Source organism: Neomonachus schauinslandi, chromosome 9 (assembly GCF_002201575.2).
Source record: "Neomonachus schauinslandi chromosome 9, ASM220157v2, whole genome shotgun sequence".
Classification (NCBI taxonomy): Eukaryota; Metazoa; Chordata; class Mammalia; order Carnivora; family Phocidae; genus Neomonachus; species Neomonachus schauinslandi.
In genome coordinates this window covers 79760208-79782547 of record NC_058411.1, presented here as the reverse complement: position 1 = coordinate 79782547, position 22340 = coordinate 79760208, and the positions used below count along the sequence as shown (strand labels likewise).

The 22340-nt window shown below is 40.7% G+C and overlaps 1 protein-coding gene across 3 annotated transcripts in view; it reads left to right on the top strand.

Moving 5' to 3' along the window:
- The window catches only part of RASGRP1 (RAS guanyl releasing protein 1), a 76938-nt gene that overhangs the window by 5537 nt on the left and 49061 nt on the right, over positions 1–22340 (top strand). The gene's annotated exons all lie outside the window — the stretch shown is intronic.

Below are 22340 nucleotides of genomic sequence, written 5' to 3'. Positions count from 1 at the left end.
AGTAACTAAATATTGGCTCCTCTCCAAAAAAGGAATGATTAAAATTGATGGAAAATTCATAGATTTCCAGCATCACTGTCCCCCCAATCTGTGCCCCCTTTGAGTCCCTCTGTCTCCCACCCTGAAGGGTATATGTATATGCAGTTCAGCTCAGAAGTGCCTCCCCAGCCCAGGCCCTCGTAGAGCCTCCTGGGGAGTGTAGGGGAGGCTTGACCAGATTCCAGGCAGCATGACACGTAGATCGTTTAGAATTCAGAACTAGGGATTCGTTCTAGGGCTGGACATGTTCACTGCTTGGTATACTCTAGTACAACATTGAATGGTTTTGATGATTTCAACATTGGTTTAAATCACATGGAGGTGTTGGTCATTTTTTAATAGATTGCTGGGCCCTGCCCCCAAAGTTTCTGCTCTGGTGGGTCTGGGGTGGCTCAAGAATTTACATTTCTGGGGCGCCTGGGTGGCTCAGTCATTAAGCATCTGCCTTCAGCTCAGGTCATGATCTCAGGGTCCTGGGATCGAGTCCCACATGGGGCTCCCTGTTCGGCAGGAAGCGTGCTCTCCCTCTCCCACTCCCCCTGCTTGTGTTCCCTCTCTCGCTGTCTCTGTCTCTGTCAAATAAATAAATAAAATCTTAAAAAAAAAAAAAAGGAATTTACATTTCTAACACGTTCTAACAGGTGATGCTGATGCAGCTAATCCAAGGACCCACTTTGAGAATCAGTGCTTTATTGTTGTAGCCTTTTTTTTAACTTGGAAAAGAGGGAACATTTTTGTTAATACTGGGTTAGTCTCAAATTTTAATTAAATTTCTGTTTACACTCTAATCGTTCAGTTACGAATGACTTTGGGAGCAAAGTGAGTGGTTTTCTATTCTTAAATAGTTCTAGAAAACACACAGGCAAGGAGGTGAACTAGAATTCAGGAGACTGGGGGGCATATGGCCATGAGTAGCGTTGTTCATCGGGCACGTTACTTTCAACTCACTCCCCACTGGAATAAACTGCAGAGTTCCTCACAGAGTTTTGGGAGTCTTATGTACTAGTCTGTCGCAGGGCACTGTGAACTGTTTCAGGAATAAGGATTTTTATTCTTTCTCCATTTCACTGTTGAGAAAACAGGGACGGAGAAATGGTATCTATCATGCTAACTTTTTTCCTCGTGTGCCAATCCGGCAACTGCTGGCTGAGGTCAAGGCTGTTTTCATAACCTCCAATAATCATGACATCAGCCTGAGAAATCCAGGACCAATTCTGAAGTCCTTCCCCAAAAGAACCAAGCCTAATCCACCCCCCTCAACAAATCCTACAGGGCAAAAGATCCATTGTTTTCTGGAATATGTTGACCTGAAAAAAGTACGTTAACATCCAAAAGCTGTACAAATCCCATTGAGTCCAATAGTCTTTCATGCACGCTCAGGAAGCATTGATTAAGCCCTTCATTGCATCTGACACATGCTGGGCAGTGCACAAGGGGAATTATGGTGACCAGAGAGACCCCTGTTCCTTTATTAGAGCGTAGAAGACCTGAGAGATGCACCATTCAGGAAAAAATAGGATACACGAGGCAAGGCAATAATAAGCCAAGGCGTGCAGGAAGAATAAATTACACACGTAGAGTTTGAGGAAATTCACTTCAAGGGTGAGAACGGCCACTGTCCTCACAGCCCTCTGGCCATGGGATTGCAGTGGGAAAGTAAGATCTCAAGGTTTTGCATAGTACGTACTACACCGTTTTGTGCCGCAGAAATTTATATGAAAGAGGTGAAAAAGAAAAGACTCGCTGTGTCTGGAGGGAGTGGGAGACGCACAGTGATTTTGAGTCCTGGGTTGGCCCAGCCGTGGGTAGTGGGGGAGGGGAGCGGAGCTTGAACTACAGAGGTGAGCCGAGCTGGGGATCGCTAGCAGCCCTTGACAAAGAACAATCCAGGGCGAAATGCCTTCTTGTGCTTCTGCAGGTCTCCTCAGAGGTGATCCGAAAATAGTACAGAGCGAGCCTCATGTTTCTCTCGAACCTTATCTTACTGGTTATTTTCTATAGCATAAAGCAAATCTAGCTTAGCTTTTTGTTAATGAGTTTAGATGCCTTCTCATTTTAAAACCTATGAAAAGAGAGGGAAATAGTACGGAAATGTAGGGAAGTTGTTTTGTTTTTTTGGTAATCTCGCACTTCAGACTCTGGCTTCAGCCACTCTCGGACGAACTTGAGGAAAAAAAAGGAAAAAAGCCTGTTTTGAACATAAAGACTAACTAGCTAATTTACTTTGTCCTGCCTTCTCAACCTTGCCTTCACGCAGGTGCTTTGAGGAGGTTTGAATTAGCTAGAGCTGTGCTGCCCAATATAGTAGCCATTGGCCAGATGTGGCTACTTACATATACATTTCAATTAACTAAAACTAAATCACATGTAAAATATAGTTCCTCGCGACATTTCCTAGTAAGCTTCACTAGCCCTATTTCAGCTGCTCAGTAGCCACAAGTGGTAGCTGCTGCTGGACAGAGTACATGGAAACAATTTCCATCATGGCAGAAAGTCTGTTGGACAGTGCTGGACAGGGTAGATGGTTGACTTGGGAGGGGAGAAGCAACAGAGAGACCTTCTCGAACTGTGGGATTTGCGTTTTTCTAGCATCTCTAGGTAGTAGTCTGAATACTGTCTAAGGCATCATGGACATTTGGATTTAGCATCTTTACTGATGCCTCTCTGTATTATTAACCATTAATTACCACCCACACTGTTCTCAGAGGAAGGACTTATTACAATGCTTTTAAGGGTGGGTGACCAGCACATACAAACTAAGGGTCTTCTTGAAGGCCTCCGGTGAGCCTCCCATTGTCAAAGACAAGGTTACAGACCTGTGATGAGAAACTCAGAGCCTTGAGTCATAGTTCACTGCTTCAACCATGAAACAACCCACTCCCACCTTCTGTTGTAATCAGAGGTCATGCTTTACCTTTTCGGCATATTTTCGTTAATCTACTCTTGAGCTGAGCATAATGAGGCAAATCATCACAACCTGGTACATTTATGTCAAACATATGTGAATCACACCATCTGTTTCTGGGGTAGAAAAGACCTATGAGATCATCTGGTTTTAATGTTTTCACTTTTTAAGAGGGCTGCCAGCATTTGGGGCCATACGGAAGGCTTCACATGTCCAAATTCACAAAACTCTTCCCCTGTTCCATTCTGCATGCAAGACAGCTTTCAGCAGCATCAGAAAGAAAACTGCAAACATGTCCCAGAAAGGGACCCTCAGCAAGGAGCCCTCCTGCTCCCAGGTGGGATGTAGGAGGATATTCAGCATCTTTGTCGTACCTGTCAGTGTGAGGGGAAATGCAGCTTAGCTAATATCTTATATTTATGGAGTGTTGTTTATTTTTTCTTAGAGTTCCATATGTATTGATTTTCTTTTAAATGCAAAACAACTCTGAAATTGTCAGGTCAGGTGGTATTGTCTCCATTGGACGAATGAGAAGATAAATTGAGCCTCTGAGGATTGAGGCAATTTGCCTCATGCCCCCAATCTAGAGAGAAAACATGCTGCTCATGTGCTTTTTCTTCTGTCCCCAACAGCCACTTGCCACCTGAGCTGGAGTGCACTCAGACCCCTCTCCCAGGAAGGCCTCCCTTCATGCAGGGGACATAGAACAGGCCTGAACCCTGTGCCCATGTTCTGCAGGCCTGGGCTCCCCCAGATGAGAAATTAAACTCCCTTCAATATGAGAAATATTCATTGGACCCCATGTATCTATGTCTGCCTGAAATTGTATCTTGAACAAAGTGTTGATTAAAATTACCTTAGGCATTGTACTAATGCTATACGAAGACCTCCCAAACTAAGAGGTATATTTTCTGCACCATGGAACACTTAGACATTGAAAGCATTCTATAGACCTCAGCTTATTAACAGCAAAACACCCACTGTTTAAAATCGGAGCCAAAGAAGGCAATCACACATTTGTTGGGACCGCACACAGTTCCCTCTGCAACTTAGAGCCTGTGCACTGAAGTGAGGTGCCCAGAAGCAACGAGGACACATGACCAGAGAAGCCCAGGGCCATGATCTTGAAGGGCACTCAGACCCAAGAATGGGCAGCTCCAAGGAACAAAGCCAAGTGTCAAGAAGGGGCTCAAAGCCCTGTCCGTTGTGGACGATAGGTCCTTTGTGAAGAAGACCAGAGATGACCCAGTAGCCTCCTCAGGGGAACCCCCATTTGCTGGGGAGTCACATGTAAAGAATGGTCCTTGGGGCACCCATGTTGTAAGGCTTCTAGGCCACAGAGCAGCTGCCAGACATGACTGTTGTTAGCCCCCTGGAGGGAATTAGCATTCTGTGATCAAGATGCTGTTGATTCCAAGGAGTGTCTTTGCTGCGTCTTCGACAGGCTGGCAGCACCCCATGCCCTAGCCTGATGTGTCTGCCCTCTCGTGGGTGTGAGGTACAGTGATTGCCAGGCTCGAGAGGAAGAGGTGGGAGATCCCCTTCACTCTCATCTGTGCTCTCCTCTGTGGTGGTATTCACGGCAGTCCTCCCTCTGTGATAGAAAAATGTCAGTGCGTAAGGTTGACAGTGTCTCGGAAATCCTGAGCGTTTTTAGTTCACTAAGTCCATCCAGAGAGATAAGGGTTCCTGCTGAGAGACAGATAGACAGACAGTGGCTGGACACTTACTGTGGGCTGTGTAGGGTGCTGGGCCTTTACCTGAACTGGGCCCGTGAATCTTCACAACAACCCTATTTTTTCATTAATAGGGAATTGAAGCTCGGGAATGTTACAGAACCCGTGGAAAGTGGCCCACCTCATTAGTGGGAGAGCTGCTGGGATCGGAACACTGAGGCTCTTGTTCTTTCTACTCTACCATGGGTTCTCCAACTTGAACTTGAGCAGTAATCATCAGGGAGTGTGTTCATTCAGATTCTTGAAGGTCAGCTACAGAGAGTTTTCATTCAGTCCGCAGTCACTATGGTTTCGAGGGAAGTGACCCGTGAGTTGATCTTGAGAAATACTGTTCCCTAGCACACTTGCTAGCCCTTCTCGGTTGCACAGGTTCCCTTTAAAACTTCCTGCCTGTCAGTCGTTGGGCCATGGAAACAAGCAGCGTGGGCATCTGTTACAACTACACTTTGGTTCTTTGCCCTCAAAGGCAGTATTCCTCGTCTGCATTTCCGCCTGTAAGCCACTCTCAGACCAGTTTACTGGGGTGCTTTAGGGCCTTGCTCCCTGTTGTATGCTTGTTCCCCAGAGGTCAGAGGCTTGGAGGCAGTGGCTATGCCAGGAAGCAGGAGAGGTGCTTCGTCTAAGTATTTCCCAAAAGTGCCATTTTTCTGAGACGCCTGGGTGGCTCAGTTAAGCGTCTGCCTTTGGCTCAGGTCATGATCCCGGGGTCCTGGGATAAAGCCCCGGATCGGGCTCCCTGCTCTGTGGGGAGCCTGCTTCTCCCTCTGCCTGCCGCTCCCCCTGCTTGTGCTCTCTCTGTCAAATAATAAGTAAAATCTTAAAAAAAAGAAAATGCCATTTTAGATTTTTTGAGGCCGCATGTTGGCATGAAGGTTCTGAAGTCCATGGTGGAAACACAGTAGGAAATGGTGTGAAAGCAAACGCACTGTCGTCAGTGGTTGGCTGAAACAGCCGGGACTGGGCAGAGGCCACAGGAGGGCCCACCCCCAGGCCCATCTCCTGCTCTCGGGACCTACCCTCTTGTGCCTGGAGCAGTTCCGGCTGCTGGACTATGTGCCTTGTTCTGCAGGTAGTTTGGGCTGCCACCCAGTTGGGGAAAGATGGAGTGCGAGCAGGCTCAGCTTCATGGGCACCACAGTCGATTTGGTGCTGTAACAGTCCTGAAATCTTCTTAACCTGCAAAAGCAGTGTTACATTTTCAGGAGTTCCTAAGCCAGTTGTTAGACAGAACCACCATTAAAAATTAAATTATGTAAACTTACAATTATATTAAAAATGAAGGTAAGAAGTCCTCAAACATCATTTCCTAATGTACGACCACATTTTACTATTCTCTGTGCTCTTGAGGTTTTGCCTGTTGTATCCACACAGTATGGATGCCACGTGGCGGTGTGCTGGGGTATGTGCATCTCCTCCCACCTCATGTTTGGTGAAATCAGGCTGGTAGCTGGAGGTTTCCTGGGTTGGGAATATTTACACCCTGGAAATAGACAAACGCTACTCCTCAGGGCTTCCTGTTGAACTCTACCCCCCGGAGAGGCGATTGTTAACCGTTTCCCAGCACCTCCTTCCAGCTACAGAAGGTACTTACAGAGCAGAGTGTCTGTGGGAAGGAGAGCTGAAAACCAGAAATGTTATTTTGTATCACCTAATTAGGAGAAGTAATTATTTACCATTCTTTGTCTTCTTTTGTGTCAGTATTCTATAAAACAACTCCATGTGCTAGTCAAAGAAAAGGAACAATTTACCTTAGAGATAAGGAAATCAAACATTAGTGAAGTTGAAAATTTGTCTTAAAGCAACAATGGAACTTAAAAATTAAAACTCAGTCTTATTCTGGAGTTGAAGCTATCGGTTTTTGTTTTAATTTACCTCCTCTAAAAATTCTCCATCGTTAAACTATCCCTTATTTCTGACCAGCCCATCCTCGGTTTTGTGACCTCTGTTCTTCATGTATTATATGTTGTCTCTGTTTTTGATTCCATCTGTGTTATCATTTGCCTCCACTTTCTGCTACGTGGTAACAGGTACTACTGATCTATATATACATATAACCAAGCTTCTGCTGAGTATGTTTTCATAAGTTTGTTTGCTAACTTTATTTCCAGTTGTGTGTAGTGTTCATATCCTTTACCTATTTATCACTCGCTATTTAATGTTGTTATTAGAGGTTTGTGAAAGCTTTTTATATGATAAAGCTCTTAACTCTTTGAATACCATTTGCTATCGACATTTCCGGTCCCCCCCATCCCATTTCCATTTTTTATGTTTTATGTCAGCTTTGGGATTTTAATGTTTAGAAATTTTACATTGTTATGTAGTTAAGTTTGTCCTCATTTTTTAAATCTTTTCCTTTATAAACTCAAACTTGAAAAAAAAATCCCCATTACAAAGATTTAGTGAATGTTCCATTGTCATTTTAATCAAAGTTTTAAACAAAGTAAATCCATCTTATGATAATAGTTCCATATTCCACTCTTGCAGGTGATCAATGAAAGTTTGTCAGTAGGTGTTTGCCGAAGAAAAAGAAGCCTCCAGTTTAGTTTCTGAGACTGTCATTGGCTTAAAACCAGGGAGCTTTTACAGTCACTTTGTAACTCAGAGCCTCAGTTTCCCCTTACCATGATGGTATTGAAGCGATTTCTGATATTGACAGTGTCTGGGAGAAGGTGTCATGTGGTCTTGATCATGATGTTGAATGTGAATTTGCAGACAGTCCTTTATAAATGTATATATTTAAAGAAAGTAGTTTTGATCTTTTTGAAGTACCCTTAGGGTGGAGACTTAGATAACCAACCAAATCTAAATCCATTTCTCCCCCCTAAATTATTAATACAGAGTGAGTTTATTCTTACATTTTTTTTTACTGTGGTAAACAAAACTTACATAGCATGAAATTTACCACTTACATAGACTTTTAAAATATTATTTTAGTAAATAGTTAACTTTTGAGTATTTACTGTGAACAACATGGTGTTCATATTAATACATCACTTAATCTGCACCCTTTTATCAGTTCTTATATTTACAAAGATCTAACTGTAACTCAGCCCTCATGTTTCCTTTTTAAATTTTAATAACTTTAAAATTATTCATGCTCACTACAGAATATTTAAAAAACACAGTCTAGCAAAAAGAAGAAAATTGTAGTCATCCATTCCACCACCAAGAGCAAGATAAGCACTACTAACATTGTTTAGTGTATCTCCCTAGATTCTCTTCCATGCGTGTTTTACATGCACTATAATCGTGGTAACTTTTTCTTGGTAGATTCACTGTAACTAACTCTTTGTTTTCCATCATTCACATTTTAAACAGTTATGATCTTACAATCAATGTTAGTATTTGTAAAGAGGTGTGCTAGCACACAGAGTTGCTATTCAATCCTAAAATGGATTTTTAAGAAATGATTCTGGCACAGTCCCTTCAAATGTGGGACATAAAAGTGAAGGTTGTCTGGCAACTAAAGTGAGTCTAATGAGGAATTAAAGGCATTACAAGAAGAGTAGCTACTCATTTCTTTCTAATGCTAAGTGCTAATTATAATCATGGCTGACCATAGTTGTAATAAATCAAGGAAACAGACAAAAATGCTTCCATTAACTCAAAATTCTAGACGTTTGTTTTATTTTAATGCAGAGTGCTAATTATAATCGTGGCTGACCATAGTTGTAATAAATCAAGGAAACAGACAAAAATGCTTCCATTAACTCAAAATTCTAGACGTTTGTTTTATTTTAATGCATAAAGTCAGATGGCTTTTGTTGAAGAGAAGCTTTACTTTCAGAAACAATGAAAAAATCTTAGCCTTTATTAATAAACTTTCTAAGGTAATCTTAAATAGTAGCAACTGGGAAAGATACGTAGAAGAAACAGAGATGCTACAGTTTGGTACATCTCTGATTCTTCTGCAGAGTGAAAGAGGTGGTAGACAGTGGTGTGACAGAGGCCATGTTTGAATACTTCGGTTTTTTCCAGAGAATGGTCAAAGGCCTTGGGGAAATTGCAGAGGTGTTTACCAAAATCTTCAAGCTTCCAGGACGGAGCTTGGATCGAGGGACACCCGTGATTCATTGAAGTGGACAAAAGAAGTGGGAACCATGGGCACTATTCTTGGCAGGGGAGGGAGAAGCAGAGATTGCCAGTTTTACAGAGAAGGAGAGAATGGACTAACCAAAGTAGTTAGGTGCTCAGAGATGAAGTCATCTGGGAGTTTCTGGGGTGGAGGAGCAAAGGTAGCCATGTCTGGCTTCCCTTCACTGATCTCTCTGAACCACCTTCCAGGACATGTTTTTGTCATCTTGTAAACAGCCCCATTTTAAGAGGGCACCTAGGGCATTTAGGAGGCCAAGAGTCCGTTGCGTTAGAATGGAGTACAGCTTACAGAGCATCCTTAAATCTGATGAGCAGTTAATCACTTTGGTGAATTTGGCATCCAGTTACTCAATAACTGGATAATAATATAATAATTATAATATTATTAATTATAATAATTATTAATTAGTGCATAGAGGCTTTTTCATGGGCTCCAGATTTACTCCATCCAAACCTGCTTTGGTGGGTTCACCATTTACTTTTACTCCCAGGTAGTTGAGGTCACACAGTGAGTCACTCCAGCTTCTGGTGTGCCGCTTCCCAGAATGTAGTTGGAGTCCTCATGCTGCTGGCTGCCGGCTCTTCAGTTATTGCCAAGAATAAGCAGAGTGCCTGGTCTCAGCGAGCGACCCTGGGGTTCACCTGTTCAGTTCTGCTTTAAGCCCAAAGAGCTCCCCACACTTACTATGCCTGTGGTTCCTCAACCTCTCTGTCCCCCCATGGCTTTGAGTCCTCTTACTTGCTCAGCAACCACCAGTGTCTACCTGAGGTGGACTTAGCTTTAGTTACCTAAGAAAGTCTGCCCTCAAAATAGCAGGAAAGGTAGAGGAGGACCCTCTGGATTAAAGAGACTTAAGGGACACTTCAACCAGTCATAGTGTGTGAATATTTTTTCTAAAAATTGTGTGTGTATATGTATACATGGACACATATAATTATATTAAATTATTATATAATTACTTGTATTTGGAAATTAGTATGCTGACTGGGTATTCCATGATATTAAGGAATTACTATTCGTTTTGTTTTAGGCATGTTAATGCATTTTTTTTTTTCTTAACAGTCCTTATTTTTCAAAATATATACTGAAATAGTTACTGATGAAATATCATGTTTGGTATTTGTTTTAAAATAATATGAGACAGAGAAGTGAGTGGGGTACACATGGACCAAAACTGGCCATGTGCTGATCACTGTTGAAGCTGGGTAAGTCCATAGAGGTTCTCTACATTGCTTTTCCCTCTGTGGTACATGCTTATAGTTTTCCATAAGATCTTGCAGCACCTGGCTGGCTTAATCCGAAGAGCATGTGACTCTTGATCTCAGGGTGGTGAGTTTGAGTCCCATGTTTGGTGTAGAGATTACTTAAAAATAAAATCTTTTTCAAAAATAATAATTTTCCATAAGATCTTAAAAAGAAAAGTGTCCTCAAACCTAAGAAAAATAGATGATTAAGAACTACAGAAAATTCAAAGGAATGTAGTATTCTAATTTTCTTGGATGATGAAATAGAGTATCATGCTTGTATTAAAGAGGGAGACAAAGAGTAAAGAATAAGAATGGGATATTTTGGTTCCATACTGAAATAATTTATTCATGTTCTACACTTGATTTTCCCCATCACATTCAGCCCATTCCCTATTCAACACAGAGATGTTGAATGTCTGGTATCCAGAAAGACAGGAAAACAAAACAAAACTGAAGACTTCAGTCTTCAATCCCACCATCAGAGGTGGGTATTGTAGTTAAGTGAGAGAATGTAATACTCTCTTCCCCACCCCACCTCACCCCACACACACCCAGGTTTGTTCTGGAAAATGCCATGGTTGTGGCATAGTCTGATTTCAGCAGGGCAGTAAGCAGATTACAGAGGGGGCAATGGGAGACCACACAGCATTCATGGTCTTTGGAATCTACTCCTGACTCTACCATTTACCAAATGTTGACCTTTGGCAAGTTATTTTACTATGGTTTTTCATCTACAAAGTGGATGATAATGGTGAAAAATTGTAAAGGTTTTAGTTTGGTTGGAAACTAAATATGGTTGCCTTAGTAGAAAACATTTACATAAAATATCAAAATGCCGTTACATAGTAGATACTCAAAAATAGTAGCAATCATTATTACTATAGATTTGAATGTTAGAGTATTATTCCCTCAGATTAATGCAAACTGCCTAGGGATCCATAACCACATTATAGAGATGCAAGATGGAGATAACTGGCTGGAATGGCTGTGTCAAAGAAATTACCAGGATGGTGTCATAATAGACAAGCAGGTATGAGCCTAGTAGATAAGTGCTATATATATTTTAAGATTTTACATGAATTTAAGCTATATTAACATATGTTGAGTAAATATAAGACCCAAAAAAGTAATTCTCTTATTTTTCAAAATGTTAGGGCAATGACAGAAATCCAACATGAACTATCTTATGGAATTTATTAGAAGGAATATAGATATTTCATGTAACTAAGGCACAGGAAGAGTATAGGATGCCTGTGCAGGCCTTGGGAACGTCTGAGATTAGAGACTAGAACAGCATCAGGAGACACTACCATGTCTCTATCTCTCTCCCCTCACTCTTCCCCCTCTTCTCTCTCTGACTTGCTTCTCTCTGCTTGTCAGTTAATCATTCTCTTTCACTGAAGATTTGTTTTCTTCATGGACAGGGAATATGGTGTTAACAGCTTCAAATCTTGCATCTCTTATAAATAGAGATTTATTCCCCCCCCAGTTCAATGAAAAAATTGCCGGGGAAGAACTTTGGTTCAAATTGAGGCAGGTGGCCACTGCTTGAACCAATTATCTGTGGTCACAAGGGTGGAGTGATTTAAGAATGGAGCATTTCTAACTAGAATCACAGGAGTGAAGTCGGGGAAGTAATGTTTCCCAAAGGAAGGCTGATATTCTGGGCACACAAAATAATGTCTGCCTATTGCACTAAGATCTGACCGAACACTAGACTACGAAGTGTTATTAAATTCAGGCTTAGTCCCTGAGTCTTAGGATAGGAATGGAATGCTAGAGAGAGGACAGAGGAGATAAATAGCTAAGAAATGATAAATAAAGAAATAGAATCTATGAGAATATAAGATGGCAGCACCTGAAAAGAAGACAAGTAAGTGGCTTTTTCTCTTAACAGTGCTAAGCATATGTTTGTCCTGATAGTGTTAAGCATAGAAGAGGCAGAATGAGTTATTTACCTCCAAGAGGACAGATAGAAAGTAAATTGGATTTACATTTCAGCAAAGAACTGCAGCTTCCCATTTATAAAGGTATTAAACATCAAAATAAGAACTTCTAGTTTGGGCCTTAATGAAATATTGGGTACTGGAATTATTTTTCTTCTGTAAAAACTGGATAAAATACGTGAAGCAAGTACTTTCAAGTATTGGAAAACAGGACAGACTTGTGATTGTGGATAAAACCAAAAGATATGAGGTAAACTCAAAATTCATCTTGGCGCTCTGCCTGGGGGCACTTTACAAATTGTGGTACAGGGAACCAGGGCCCAGAGAGGAGCATTTTGCCTGATTGAGGAAGCGGACTTTATGCTTCTGGGATGGCTGGCATTTGTGGAGCTGGGTCCTGGAGAGAAGGGATCTCCTTTAGTCTTTGGCTAAACACTAAACTATGCATGAATATGGTGGAAATCCATGATACCAAATAGTTACAGTTATGGAAGTCTGTGAGACAGAGGAAGGCTCATGGTTTGGGAAATACTGCAGTTCCAATCAACCAGAATGGCGAGAGAGAACACCTTGGGCATTCAGTTGAAACATAAAAAAAGATTGTTAACAGGGGCGCCTGGGTGGCTCAGTCGGTTAAGCGTCTGCCTTTGGTTCAGGTCATGATCTCAAGGGATTGAGTCCCTTGTCGGGCTCCCTGCTCAGCGGGGAGCCTGCTTCTCCCTCTACCGCTCCCCCTCCCTGCCGCTCATTCTTGTTCCCTCTCTCTCTCTCAAATAAATAAAATCTTAAAATTTTTTTTTTAAATGCAACATAGACGTTGAGGTACTGTAGCCCTAGAATAAGAGCTACTTTTGACCCATTCTAACAAAGCCTAAATCTAAGCCTTGACACGATCAATTTAAGGCTTCCATAAATTAAATGCCTCTGTAAAGAAACAGGATCCAAATTCTTAGCATTGTCTCTATCGTGCCCAGCATATAATATAAAATTACCAGACCTTTCAATAAGCAGGAAAATGTGACCCATAACCAGAAGAAAAAAGGTTAATAGAAATGAACTCAGAGTTGATGCAAATATTGCAACTAGTATATAAGGAATTACAAACAGCTATTAGAAATAGATTGAAGGATTTAAAATAATGTGAACAGATGCATAACCTTAACAGAGAAATGGAAACAATAAAAAGAACCAAATGGAAATTCTAGGAGTACAAAATATACCAAAAGGAAAAATCCACTGGATGGGCTTAATACTACATTGGACACTGAAAAAGCAAATATCTGTGAATTTGAAGGCAATTCAATATCTCAGGGAGAAAAGAGTGAAAGTTAAAAAAAAAAACAAAAATGAGAGTTTCAGGTGACACAACTAGAGCTGATATGGGGATGAAAGGACCTGGGACAGCCACAACAACCTGAAAAAGAAGAATAAAGTTAGAGATTTTACAGTGCCTGATTTCAAGATTAACTCTAAAGCTACAATAATCAAGACCGCATAAGGACAGACAAACATATCCGTGCAACAGAGAGTGAATGCAGAAATCCACATATGTGGGCAATTAATCTTCAGCAAGAGCACCAAAGCACGTCAGTGGAAAAGGCATGTCCCTTCAACAAATGGTGGTGGAGCAATTGAAATCCATGGGGGAAAAAAAAAATGAACTGATACCTATATTTGGTACCATACAGGAAAAATAATCTGACATGAACCTGGGACTTAAATATAAAGTTAAAACAATAAGGCTTCTAGAGGGAAATATATAGGAATATTTTTGTAAACTTGGAGTAGGTATTTTTAGACAGAATGCAAAGGACTTACTCTAAATGATATATTTAGTAAGCTGGACTTCATAAAAATAAAAGGCTTATGCTCATCAAAGGATACCATTAAAGAAAGAAATGGCTGAGCCACAGAATGGGAGAAAAATGCTTGGCAATACCTGTCTTGTTACAAGAACTTTTGTTCCGAATATATAAAGAACCGTTGCAACCGAATAATAGAATGTAATGGCATGGAAAAGTAGTTGAACTCCCGCTTCACAAAGGAAGACATATAAATGCAAATAAATACATAAAAATTCCTCAGCATCACTAGAAAACATGAATTATAATCCCGAGCTACCACTCTGCACCCACTGGAAAGGCTAACAACACCTAAAGACCAACAACGCCAACTGGTGAGGAGGTGGAGCATCTGGAGCTCTCAGACATTACTGATGGGGTCGTAAAATGAGAGAATCACTTTGAAAAACTGTTTAGCAGTTTTTTCTAAAGTTAAAGGTGCATCTACCCTATGGCCCACCAAGTCCACTCCCAGGTATTTATGCAAGAGGAAGGAAAACATATATCCACAATCTGACTTGTACAACAATGTCCACAGAAGCTTTAGACATAAAAATCGCACACTGGAAGCAACCCAGATTATCATTTAACATCAAAAAGAATAAGAAAAATATGTTGCTTATACAACAAATTACCTACCCATCCATAAAAAGGAATGAACCACCGATATAGTTGACATTGGTTAACCTCTAAAATATTTTGCTTCATTAGGCACAAAAAAATACATACTGTAGGATTCCAATCATATGAAGTTCTGAAACAGGCAAAACTAATCTAGGATATGAAAAAATTAGGATCGTGCCTTCATGGTGGGTGGGGTCAGAGGAACTGACTGGGAAGATTAGGGAATTTGCTGGGTGATAGAAATATGCTAGATCTTGAGAGGAGTCTGGGTTACATGGGTGTATGTATCAGAAGACATCAAACTAGACATTAAGATATGCACCTTTCACTGTACCTCCATTAAGGTAGAAAAAGTTATTGAAAAAAAAAAAAAAACAGCAACACCCAAACAGGCTATAAGAAAACTGTAGAATTTCCTTCTGTAGGAACTTTGAGGGGAGAGCTCCTTTTAACAATCCACGTGCCTGTGGTAGAGCTTGTTAGAAGGCAGACCAAGACCTTTCAAGGCAGCAGCAGATGACCAGTGAAGATGACTAACTTCTGGTTCACCTCTGGTTTAATCCTTTGGGTTCCTCTGTGGTTGTGTGTGATCTAATAGGTGAGGGCCAAGATCTGAGGGACAAAATGTCTAGTAACTCAGAAACCAGGGCTCCTTGAGGACTCACTGGGCAGGGGTGGGGAGAGGACATCTTTATTTAATCAGATTACTGGTTGCTAATGAAATACTCTTCAGAACAACCTAAGAACTAAAGAGATGTGGGGCACCTGTGTGGCTCAGTCCTTAAGCATCTGCCTTCAGCTCAGGTCTTGATCCCAGGGTCCTGGGATTGAGCCCCAAATCGGGCCCCCTGCTTGGCGGGAAGCCTGCTTCTCCCTGTCCCACTCCCCATGCTTGTGTTGTTCTGCTCTCGCTCTCTCTCTCTGTCAAATAAATAAATAAAATCTTAAAAAAAAAAAAACTAAAGAGATGAAATGCCAAATCACTTGAAGATGGATTCAGGAGACCACACCAGTCTACAGGAGGGGTTCCCTGAAATTTACCAGGAACCCCACACATTTTGTTTTAATCATTCTTTTGAGTTTATTCCAGTTGTTTTACCAGAGTTGCTGAAATACTATAAAATAATGTTCAGTCCCGCTGTGAGTCCTCTCTCAGGCAGAAGTATTGTTAGTGGTACAAGGCGCAAGAGTTGGGTGGTGAGGAAGAGAAGTATTTTAATATCCTGAATAAAATGCCCCAGTTTAAACAAAGGAGACGAGGGTCATCCCTGGGATTGAGATTTTGGTGTCCCTTCATTAATGCCTGGAAGGTGATAGACCCCAGTGAACACTTCCTAGGATACCAGGAGCAGAAGGGAAGAAGACTGCCTACACACCATCATAGACCAAGACCATTAAGGAGGAGGCCCTGTGAAGGCCATGGGAGAACTGACATCTTTGTTTTGGAGAGTATGAAGGGCCCTCCTCTCTGGCCTCAGGGATAAAATATCACCTCAGCATATGGCTGTGCAGGCCCTATCAAGAGGAAAGTTTTGCTAGTTACAGTAGGAAACTCCCTGTGGCCCAGATCAGTTACCTTTGATCGTGGGCTTCTGGCTCACCCCAGATTGATTTCTAATGTGCTGCTACTTGTGCTTTGTAAATTAGAACTAACCAAGGCCCACCAGGAACTGGTAATGTTGGTACCAAGTCATCTATGTAAGTACTTCCCTTGTGTCTAGCCCTGAAGATAACTGGAAGTGTCCTCATGGGGTCATTTAGTAGCTCGTAGACCTACCCCAGGGGCAGGGAATGAGCTAAATGGTTTCAGTCAGCCTAATCAAACTTGATTGATCATCAGATCCCAGATTTTTTTTTTTTTTTTGAGAGAGGGAGCAAGCAGGGAGGGGAGAGAGAATCCTAAGCGGGCTCCACGCTCAGCACAGAGCCCAACGCCAGGCTCGATCTTACCACCCTGAGATCATGACCTGAGCCAAAACCAAGAGTCACATGTTTAACGACTGAGCCACTCAGGCGCCCCAAAGAGATTTTTAAAATACAAATTCTGTGCCCCATCCATGGATATCTTGATGCCAACAGACCTGAGATATGAGGCCTTGGAGCCTATTTTGGGGGAGGTTATCTGGTTTACTCTTGTTTGTTTTATTTTTAAGCTACCCAGGAGGTCTTGGAAAGTCTGTCAGGTTTGATATATTCATTTGCTTCTGGATAAGCCTGAACGTCTTCATTCTATAGAGAAAACCACTGATTCCCCGCCCCCCCCCGCCCCGCACCTGAAACTCTCCATTAACGTTAAGGCCTCCTCACTAAAAAAAGAGAAAAAAAAAGATTCACCTGCCGAAGCCCAAAATTTTACTCTAAATTGCAAACTTTTTCTTTTCATTATGTTATCTCCTCTCAGAATGAGTGTTATTATGCAAATATGAGTTGAAGAATATTGAAGTCTCGGCCACTTTAACATGGGTGTGTCTTTCCTATGGTTTCCATAAGTAACTAGGTGTGCAGAGAGATGGAAGTGAAAGGGGAAAAACTCACCAAGTGGGGAAAGCATCGAAGTGCTTACCTGCTTCATGCTCGGCCCTAGACCTGTCTGGACTGGCGAAAGGGTGTCATGTTACTTAAGTCTCTAGTGTGGATTGGGCAGCTGTGCCAGGCGGTGCTTAGAAGGGACTAAAGATGAAGTGACCAAGTTTACCCCCACTGTGATAAAACTCAGCCACGCGGGTGAAGCGAAAGCCTCCTTGCTGACCTCTTATATGTTTGGCGGGCCTGAATTTGTTTGAAAGTGAGTGACCCAGCATCCCGGTGACCCATCTGGGGAGCCCTAAAATCTTTGCTCCCTAGTGATCATGGATACTTCCATTTGGTTCCTCAGCTTCTAAAGCAGGCCGGGAAGCATGTGGACAGGGAAGGAGATGGGGAGTTGCGGTGCTAATGCCAGCAACATGAGGTAGGAGAAATCATAACTGCAAATAACTGTGCTGCTCGAATAACAGAATCAGTTCAGCAAAAAACCAGTATTTCCTCCTCTGCTGCAGTGTCACTTGCTACAACAACAAGCGCACGCACAGATACACGCTCACACGCTTCCTAGCCTTCCCTGGGTGGCTGTGTCTCTTCCGGGCCTATGCGGTTAGGGGGAAACATGCAAGTGGAAAGTAAGTTCAATGTTCTTTAGAGATGATCCACTTTGAAAAGAGCCCTTAGGGCCAAGGTTGTAAGATGCAACAACCTGGCAGTTGGAACAGAATGTGGGGTGAGAGGACAGTGCTTTGCTCCTTCTGTAGACCATCTACTCTGGCAGAATTTCAAGGTAAAGGTCAGGGTAAGGGCAGCTCCCCAACTCAGTGTGTGAGGTCCCCACCTGCAAGCCTGAGGTACATTTCCACATTCTCTCCCTGCCTAACCGGTGCTTTCTGATTCAACCAGACTGGACTTCACATCTTTTCCCAGATATGCTTGGACCTCTCTCATCTCCCACAAAACCATTTCTTCCCCAACCCAGAATGTGCTCACCTCCATCTTCATCTGTCAAACTTTGAGCCCTCTCAGAGGCCAAATCTTAATGCAGATTAAGAGATTGCTTCTAGTCAAATCTGGCTTTCCCTCTCCTCCACACTGTCTTACTGTATTGTTCATACCTCTCTCCAGGCCCTTACTGTATTCTGTACCATATTATAGCTGGTCATTTCTGGACACTTACTGGGACAGGATCCTGGTTATCTCTGCAACCCTCCCCCCACCCCCCTTCCCCTGTACCTAGCACAGCACTCTTTAAACAAAAAACCCTCGATTGATGATGAGAACATCCAAATCTGAATGTTTGGTGATGGTGTTATCCATGGGCCAGTTGTCTATCCGGGAGTGATATACAAAATATCACTAGACATAATAACATACATAATACATAATACATAATAACACTCATTCTGAGAGGAGATAACCAGTATGGCCAGGCCCTCATCAGCCTGAACAAATGCCAGTTGGTCAGATTGAACATCCGCCCTCTTGTGCCATCTCATCTGTAAGATACAGTCCCTCCCCACCTTCCAAGGCAGTTGTGATGGTCAAGTGAGATTATGCACGTGAAAGTATTTTATAAAGTGAGAAGTGTTACACAAATGTAAGTCAGGGTTGTTTAGTGGGATTTCTGGCCCGTGTGTGTGCGGTTGGTTTCCTGCCCTTAGCATTTCCTTCTGCTTAGCTCAGAGCAGGATCTCAGGAGCTGACTAGGGAGTTGTTGGTCAGTTGAATAGGACACAAAAATTAGAGGAATCCTGGAATCAACCTGTTGGATCCCACAGAAACTCAGGATGTCAACTCGTTCAAGCATCTCCCCTTACCTTTCAGTTCTGAAAATGTAAATTTTTCAGTAAATAAGTTTTGGAAGACCTAATCAAAATCAAAAGGTTAGAAAATGCTTTTTGAACATTAGTCTAAAGCTATTCTCACTGAAGGTTTCTAATTATTTTTTATTGGAGTGTAGTTGACGTACAATATTACATTAGTTTTAGGTGTACTACATAATGATTTGACATTGATATACATTGCAAAATGATCACAAGTCCAGTTACCATCTGTCATCATAAAAGTGATTACAGTATTATCAACTATATTCTCTATGCTGTACTTTACATCCCTGTAATTTATTTATTTTATAACTGGAAGGTTGTTAACTCTTAACCCCCCTTACCTATTTCACCCATCCCCCTAACCCCCCCTCATCTGGCAACCCCGAGTTTGTTCTCTGTATTTATGATTCTATTTATGTTTTCTTTTGTTTGTTCCTTTGTTTTAAGGGTTTTTGTTTTCTGTTTTAGATTCCACATATAAGTGAAATCATAGGGTATTTGTTTTTCTCTGGCTGGCTTATTTCACTTAGTGTAATACCATCTAGGTCTGTCCATGTTGTTGCAAATGGCAAGATTTCTTTTTATATGGCTGAGAAATATTCCATTGTGTATATGCACCACATCTTCTTTATCCATTCATCTATCAATGGACAAGTAGATTGCTTCTATACATTGGCTACTGTAAATAATGCTGCAATGAACATAGGGTTGAATATATCTTTTTGAATTACTGTTTTTATTTTCTTCAGATAAATACCCAGAAGTAGAATTGCTAGATCATATGGTATATCTATTTTTAATTTTTTGAGGAACCTCCTTACTGTTTTCTACAGTGGCTGCACCAGTTTGCATTCCCACCAACAGTACATGAATATTCCCTTTTCTCTACAGAATCTGCAGAGTTGGACGCTCAAGCAACTAAGCTACCCAGGCGCCCCTTCTTATCTTTCTGATAATGTCCATTCTGACAGGGATGAGGTGATAGCTCATCATGATTTTGATTAACATTTCCCTGATGATGAGTGATGTTGAGCATCTTCTCATGTGTCTGTAGACCATCTGTATGTCTTTGGAAAAATGTCTATTCATGCCCTCTGCCCCTTTTTTAATCATATTTTTTGGGAGGTGTTAAGTTTTATGAGTATTTTAAATGTTTTAGATATTGACACCTTGTCGGGTATATCATTTGCAAATATTTTCTCCCATTCATTAGGTTGCCTTTTTGTTTTGTTGATGGTTTCCTTTGCTGTGCAGAAGTTTTTTGGTCTGATCTAGTTCCAATTGTTTATTTTTGCTTTTGTTGCCCTTGCCCTTTTTGGATTGTTGCCCAGTCCAAAAAAAATATTGCTAAAACTGATGTCCAAGAGTTTACTGCCTCTGTTTTCTTTTAGGAGTTGTATGGTTTTGGATCTTACATTTAGGTCTTTAATCCATTTTGAGGGTTTTGGATCTTACAATTAGGTCTTTAATCCATTTTGAGTTTATTTTTTGTATAGTGTCAGAAAGTGGTCCAGTTTCATTCTCATGCATGTAGCTGTCCAGTTTTCCCAGCACCATTTATTGAAGATACTGTCTTCCCCATTGTATATTCTTGCCTCCTTCGTCATAAATTAATTTACCGTATAAGCATGGGTTTATTTCTAGGTTCTCTATTCTGTTCCATGCAGGTGTCTGTTTCTGCACCACTCTCATACTATTTTGGTTATGATAGCTTTGTAGTAGATCTTGAAATCTGGGATTGTGATACCTCCAACTTTGTTCTTCTTTCTCAAGATTCCTTGGCTATTTGGGATCTTTTGTGGTTCCATACAAAGTTTAGAATGATTTGTTCTAGTTCTGTGAAAAATGTCATTGGTGTTCTGATAAGGATTGCACTGAATCTTTTGATTCCTTTGGATAGTATGGACATTTAAATAATATTAGTTCTTCCAATCCATGAGCATGGTGTATCTTTCCATTTATTTGTGTCATCTTCAGTTTCTTTCATCATTGTCTTACAGTTTTCAGAATACAGGTTTTCATCTCCTTTGTTAAATTTATTCCTGGTATTTCTTTTTTGATGCAATTGTAAATGAGATTGTTTTCTTAATTTCTGATAGTTTGTTATTAGTGTATAGAAACATAACAGATTTCTGGATATTAATTTTGTATCCTTAAACTTTACTGAATGTATGTATTAATTGTAATAGTTTTTTTTGTAGAGTCTTCAGAGTTTTCTATATATGGTATCATGTCATCTGCATATAGTGACAATTTTATTTCTCTTTACAATTTGGATGCCTTCCTTTTTCTTGTCTGATTGCTGCAGAAAGGACTTCTAGTACTACGTTAAATAAAAGTTGTGAGGGTGAGCATCCTTCTCTTATTTCTGGTCTTAGAAAGAAACTTTCAGCTTTTCGCTGTTAGCTGTGGGTTTGTCATATATGACCTTTATTATGTTGAGGTATGTTCCCTCTATACCCATGTTGTTCAGAGTTTTTAATCACAAATAGGTGTTGAATTTTGTGAAATGTTTTTTCTGCATATATTGAGATGATAAGATTTTTATCATTTATTTTGCTAATATGATACAGCATATTGATTTGTAGATACTGAACCATCCTTGAATACTGGAAGAGATCACACTTGATTGTGGTGTAGGATCCTTTTAATGTATTGTTAAATTCAGTTAATATTTTGTTGAGTGTTTTTGCATATATCTTCATCAGAGATATTGGCCTATAATGTTCTTTCTTGTATTGTTATTTAGGTTTGGCATCAGGGTAATGCTGGCCTCATAGAATGAATTTGCAAGTACTCCTTCCTCTTCAGTTTTTTGGAATAATTTGAGAAGGATAGATATTAGCTCTTCTTTGAATGTTTTGGTAGAATCCCCTATGAAGTCATCTAGTCCTGGACTTTTGTTTTTTGGGTGTTTTTTGATACTGGTTTCATTTCATTACTGGTAATCGCTCGATTCAGATTTTTTATTTCTTCTTGATTCAGTCTTGGAAGATTATATGTTTCTGGGAATTTATACCTTTCTTCTAGGTTGTGCAGTTATCTGGCATGTAATCATTCATAGTATTGTTTTATGATCTTTTGAGTTTCTGTGGTGTCTGTTATAACTTCTCATTTTTTTTATTTGAGTCCTCCCTCCCTCCTTCCCCTGTTGCTCCTCCTTCTTCTCTCTCTTTCTCTCTCTTTCAATCTGGCTAAAGGATTATCAGTTTTGTTTACCTTTTTGAAGAACCAGCTCTTAGCTTCATTAATCTCTTATATTGTTTGTTTTTTTTTTTTCATTCTCTATTTCATTATTTCTCCTCTAATCTTTTGTTATTTTCTTTTCTACTAACTCTGGTCCTTGTTCTTCTTTTTCTCTTGCCTTTAAGTGTAAGGTTAGATTGTTTATTTGAGACTTTTCTTATTTCTTGAGGTAGGCTTTTTGTTTTAAACTTCCTTCTTAGAACCACTTTGGTTCTGTGTCATGGATTTTGGAACATTGTGTTTCCATTTTTATTTGTCTCAAAGTGTTTTTTGTTTGTTTGTTTTTTTAATTCTTTGACCCCTTGGTT